The 6670-nt window shown below is 34.8% G+C and overlaps 1 long non-coding RNA gene across 1 annotated transcript; it reads left to right on the plus strand.

The window, feature by feature from the left end:
* Window positions 1-3886: 3886 nt before the first annotated feature.
* LOC110863888 lies at window positions 3887-5242 on the plus strand. The gene is made up of 2 exons (XR_002549447.1): window positions 3887-4321; window positions 5030-5242. It is a non-coding gene; the product is annotated as an uncharacterized LOC110863888 (long non-coding RNA).
* Window positions 5243-6670: the final 1428 nt, after the last annotated feature.

A 6670-nucleotide genomic window follows, 5' to 3' on the forward strand; every position in this document is an offset into this window, starting at 1 on the left:
TCAAAAGGTTATAGCCTATGCGTCTAGACAACTTAAGAATCATGAAGAGAATTATTCAACCCATGATCTGGAATTAGGAGCCATAATTTTTGCTCTTAAGATTTGGAGACATTACCTTTATGGTAGTAAGTTTACAATTTTCACTGATCATAAGAGTTTAAGGTATGTTTTCAGGCAAAAAGAGTTGAATATGAGACAAAGCCGCTGGATGGAGATACTTAGTGATTATGATTGTAATATCCAGTACCATGCAGGAAAGGCAAATGTAGTGGCTGATGCTTTAAGTCGAAAGTATCATGAGAAGCCAAAAAGGGTACGTTCTCTTAAATTAAATCTACAGGTAGATTTAAATGAGCAAATTAGAAAAGCACAAAGGAATGATTAAGGAATTAGAACAAGGAACCGATGGAATTTGGAGATTCCATAAGAAAAGAATGTGGATACCTAAATTAGGAAACTTACGTCATCGTATATTAGAAGAAGCCCATAAGTCTAAGTATACGATGCATCTAGGAAGTGATAAAATGTATTAGGATTTAAGAAAGAATTTTTGGTGGATAGGAATGAAAAAGGATATAGCAGCTTATGTTTCTAAGTGTTTAACATGCTCACAAGTTAAAGCTGAACACCAGAAACCCTCAGGTTTATTGCAGCAGTTAGAGATGCCAGTTTGGAAATGGGAATTGATAACAATGGATTTTGTTACCAAATACCCAAAACAAGAAAAGGTAATAATACAATTTGCGTGATTGTAGACAGGCTCACTAAGTCAGCTCATTTCCTACCGATAAAGGAAACTTTCAGTATGGAATTAGCCAAGTTATATGTGAATGAAATAGTTTCATTACATGGAATTCCTTTATCAATTGTTTCTGATAGGGATAGCCGTTTTACCTCTCATTTTTGGGCAAGTTTCCAAAAAGCAATGGGAACCAAGTTGAATCTAAGCACAGCTTATCATCCTCAAACGGACGGACAAAGCGAAAGGACAATTCAAACAATGGAAGGTATGCTTAGAGCTTGTGTAATTGATTTCGGAGGTAATTGGAAGATATGCTTAGAGCTTGTGTAATTGATTTCGGAGCTTGTGCCGAACTCCAGTCTGTTGGGCAGAGATTGGAGAAAAGCAACTATCTGGACCTGAAATAGTGCAAGAAACAACCGACAAGATCATTCAAGTCAAGGAACGACTGAAAGCAGCACGTGATCGACAAAAGAGCTACGCTGATAACAGACGTAAGCCATTAGAATTTCAGGTAGAAGATAAAGTGTTATTAAAAGTCTCTCCTTGGAAAGGAGTGGTAAGATTCATCAAAAGAGGAAAGCTAAGCCCCAGGTATGTTGGACCTTTCGAGATTATTAAAAGAATAGGACATGTAGCTTATCAGCTACAACTGCCAGAGGAAATGGCAGGAATACATGATGTATTTCATGTATCTAATCTCAAGAAATGCTTAGCTGATGAATCACTGGTAGTACCTCTTAAGGATATAGAGGTAAATGAACAACTTAAATTTTTAGAAAGGCCTCTACATATTAAAGACAGGAAAGTCAAGAACCTCAAGCACAAGAGATTAGTTCTGGTCAAAGTGAAATGGGACTCCAAAAGAGGACCAGAATACACATGGGAGCTTGAATCAGAAATGCAAAGGAAATATCCACACTTGTTCTAGTAGATCTCGAGGACGAGCTCTAAAACAAGGTGGGGAGGATATAACAACCCTCCTAAATATTTTCGACACCCTAAAATATATTAAAATATCCCAATATGTCCTAAAATATACCTCGTATGCAAAAACCGAGCCCAAAATACATTATATCATTAAAAATTAAATAAAAACAAGAAAATTGAGGCTCTCACGGGGCACGTAGCCTTTGGCTACTGCCTACGCGGGCCGCGACCGCCACGTGTCCCAATCGTGTCAAAGCAAGCGGTGGTGACCGGTCAAAGCTAAGGTCTACCCCCCTACTACGCGGGCCGCGAAGGCCCTTCCTTTCTCTTACGCGGGCCGCGAGAGAAGGTGAAGGGTCACCTATAAATAGGAGGCATTGGCCTTCAGTTTCAAATCGCACCGAAACTCTTTCTTTCTCTAAATTTCTGAATTGTAGGCATAATCTCGGGTATAATACCCCCCTAAATAACGAAGTTCTGCTCCGTTGTAAGTATCATAACCCATGGATACATATTAGATACGCGGCCCGATTGATCTAGGGTTCCGTAACGGCTGTCGTGGTTCTGCCCGACGTAGTCGTTGGAATGCCGTCTCGGGGAGGGTATTACTAATGTTAAAATGGGTTATTATACTAACACGTGTGCATTTGTGTAATTTATAGATTGTCACCATGAAACCCTTACAGAAAACCTAAGACAGCAATGTGAGTAATCCCCTTTTTGCAAATTGTTTTACAAAACCTCACACGGTTAATTATATATTAAACAGTTATTGAGCATTTTGTAAGGATACAATTATCGTCGGTATATTTGGGGTTTTGTATACAAAATTTATTACTACCTTGCGAGGAGTAACATGACCATAAGTCGAGACGACAGTACAGTGGGTGGTAATTGGTATGACTTGGAAACAAATGTAATTGCGCGACCGCCCTCAATATTGTACAATGGTTTTATTAAACTTGATTAAACTGAGATTCACTCACTGGTATTTCCCACTGACAAAATGTTTTTAAACGCATTTCAGGTAACAAAATATGAAAGCCAAATAGAAGCCAGCTGGACAGCACTGAAGGCTTGGAAAAGTGGCTATAAAGTTACCTAAAATAAATAGATGTTTTATTAAATAAAATAGGGTTTATCCCTATAAAAATGTGTGTACCTGAAACTTGGGATTTTCCCATGTATTTAATATATTAAAGGTGTGGTATTTTACTCTGATAAAATATTTCCTAACTACGGTCCTGATGTAATTTCCGCTGCCAAAATGGATAAAAACAGATTCCACCAAAACTGGTCGCGGCCGCCTGTTCCCGGGTTATTAAGGGACGGGGGTTGCGACAGTTTAATAGAGGGACACATGAGAGAAGAAAAAGAATGAAGAAATTACAGCAACAAAGGGCGATATTCAGGGCCAATAGGGAGGCAGATGCACAGATTCAGGAAGTAGCCAGTAGGCCACATTGGGAAGAAGAATTAGATAGACAGTTGGCCAATTTCCACATATTAGCCACTACAGCAGTAGATGCTAACCAAAACCAAGTAGCCGAACCGCCACTGTTACCTTTGTTCCCAGACCAACAAATGCTAGAACCCGAATAGGAGGATCCATTTCCAATCCCTGATGTAGACCCCTATGAGATTCCCAGAATTCCCCCACTAAATCCCATAGCACAGTACACTGACCTTAATCCTTTAGATCCCTTTTGGAATAGCGAATGGTGGACGCAGAGTGTAATAAGAAACCCATACCCTTATGGACAACCTATCCCTCAACACCCTGATCCAGTACCAGCACCCATGCCACCTATGAGCCAGGAAAATTTGGAAGAACTTCGCTCATTGGGTGACGAATTAGTAGAGGAAGGAGATAGAATTCGAATAATAGGAGAAAAGCTTATGTGGAAGCATGTTGAGCGCGACATACATGATTGGATACATGACACCTAGAAAATACCTAGATCTATGTGTAATTCTGCACTTTGAAAATATATATACATATATATAGGCTAATTATAATGAGAAAACTCACTCCAGTTGAGAAAACCCAAGAAACCCACATATGTGGATAGGATTCAGCCACATCACAACTGCCACATTGATAAGTGGGGTATATACGTCATTTTGCATTATGGCAGAAAATGTAACAGTCATTTTCTCTCTCTACAATTAAAACTCACCAGATCTTTTTAAAACTCACCAGATCTCATTTCCTCCTTCATCTCTCTTCTCTAGCACACTTTTCCCTCTCTCTCTCTCTCTCTCTTTCTCTCTCTCTTGTTCCAATATAGAGAAAACAAGAACAAAAATGAAATCGGAGAAACTGATGAGCATTAGATCCATGTAGACGCCATCTAGATCTAGATCTGGACCGTCATCTAGATCTGGATCCATCATGTTTCTTTTAAACCCGTCAAGATCTAGATCTGGATCCATCATGTTTCTTTCCAAACCCCATGAAGACAGATCCTCTTTTTGGTTTATTTTGAAGAAAATCGTACACGAAGAAGATGATGAATCAGATATAGAAGAGAAGGCTGAAGTTTTTGTTCGAAACCAGGGAAAGATCCGGTGAAATTACACATTTTTTTACGTTTTTGAGGAGGCTAAAGGGGTTTGTTCGAAAATCTTGTTCAAGAAGGTGAATAAGTATGTTTTTTTTTCAGCTTTGTTTGCAAATCTACACTTTTTTAGTCTGCATTTTTGTTGTGGTTTGTGGATCTGCTATTTTTTTGTTCAAGAAGATGGAGGTTTTTAAGTTCTTGTTTTATGGGTTTCTTGTTTTTATTATTGATTGCATCAATTTTTTGTGTAAAATTTGTTTCAGATCTTGTTCAAGAAGGTGAATAAGTATGTTTTTTCAGCTTTGTTTGGAAATCTACACTTTTTAGTCTACATTTTTGTTGTGTTTTGTGGATCTGCAATTTTTGATAATTAAAAAATGCATGTTACATTTTTTCGTGTTACATAAATAATGCACATTACTGAAAATAAAGTGTGTTGTGTTTCTGGCATAAATTGATAATTAAAAAATGCATGTTACATTTTTTCGTGTTACATAAATAATGCACGTTACTGAAAATAAAGTGTATTGTTACACTTTTTTAGACTGTTGTTTTTGTTATTGATTGCATCAATTTTTGTGTAAAATTTGTTTCAGATCTTGTTCAAGAAGGTGAATAAGTATGTTTTTTTCAGCTTTGTTTGCAAATCTACACTTTTTTAGTCTGCATTTTTGTTGTGTTTTGTGGATCTGCAATTTTTTTTGTTCAAGAAGATGGAGGTTTTTAAGTTCTTGTTTTATGGGTTTGTTTTTATTATTGATTGCATCAATTTTTTGTGTAAAATTTGTTTCAGATCTGTACCAACCAAAACAATTTGAAGATGATGTTCCAGATGTTGAAGATGATTCAAAAGATGTTTAATGTTAAACATAGTTACGAAATATAACAATCAAAGAAAAAATGCATGTTACATTTTTTCGTGTTACATAAATAATGCACGTTACTGAAAATAAAGTGGATTGTTACCCTTTTTTAGACTGTTGTAAAAATAAAGTGTGTTGTTACATTTTTTCCCAGATTATTGTAAAAACAAAGTGACTGTTACAGAAACAAAGTGTGTTGTTATATTTTTTTGTGTTATAAATGTAACAATCAAAGTAAAAATGTCTGTTACATTTTTTTGTGTTACAGAAATAATGTCCGTTACAGAAAATAAAGTGCATTTGATCATGTAAAAATTATATGTTACGTTTCTGTGTAATATTTTATGTTATAGAAATAAAGTGTGTTATTACAAATGTGGCATAAATTGATAATTAAAAAATGTATGTTACATTTTTATGTAATATAAATACCCATGTAACAAATCCTATATTCATATATGTTTTGCTAGTTACATATTTAACAATTCTAAAAAAACAAATTATTTGATGTATGTAACATTTTATTTTGAAGTTACAAATGAAATCATGTAAAATAAAGGTTGCATACATTTAATAACTAAAATTTATATATGTAACATATGTCTTACGTTTTGTAATATAAAATAAAATATTTTTTAAGAGTTAATAATAGAATGAAAGATAGAGAAACAAAATGTGGATGTGAGAGGATTATGAGAGAGACTTTTGTGTGTTTCAAGATATCACATGAAGAGAGAGAAAGTTTGACATTCTCTTTTTAATATGGGGTAGCGACAACTGTTGTGGTGCAGACATTTGATGGAAGTCCCATCAACACAAGACTCAAATAAGTTGTCAAAAAGACAAAATTACCCTTAGTGTACCTTTACCTCATAATTTTCATTAAAAGAATATACAGTCACACTCACAACAAATCTCAGCCAACCATTCACAAGATCAATGGTAGATATTGAGTTTTCAAGGTTTTCTCAACTCACATGGGTTTTCGATTTATCCTTGCCCTATATATATATATATATATAGACACGGATGCATAATATATTTGATTTCTAGTTGTAATTTGTAATAGATGCATATATATATATATATGAAAAGAGTAAAAGTCGCAATGATCGACGTTTTTGACAAACTTGTTTATGTGATCGCGTATAAATAATTGTATTCAATTTAATTCTGTGATAATTAATACCTGATAAATGTTTACAATTCAGATGTCGAACGAAGTCAATCAGGAAAACCAGAATAATGAGAATAACGGAAACCAAATAGATAACAGTGCCATCCAACATAAATTTACTAAACTAATATAACAAATTAAATTATCCAATAAATCCAAAATAGGTTCAATAATTCTCGAAAATTACATGATCTATACTAACATATTTAAGATCAGTTTAGGATGTTCAATTTCTTCAAAACGCAATTTAAATTGAAAAGTTCCAAATTTGATTGTTTAAGAACCCTAGAATCAAAATATTATAAATTTGAATCATTTCCCTTCTATCACAGAAATGGATAGTAAGGTTTTGTAAAGCATGAAAAACTAATAAGTTTAGACTTAAGAATCACCT

The sequence above is a fragment of the Helianthus annuus genome, chromosome 6 (genome assembly GCF_002127325.2).
Source record: "Helianthus annuus cultivar XRQ/B chromosome 6, HanXRQr2.0-SUNRISE, whole genome shotgun sequence".
NCBI classification, from domain to species: Eukaryota; Viridiplantae; Streptophyta; class Magnoliopsida; order Asterales; family Asteraceae; genus Helianthus; species Helianthus annuus.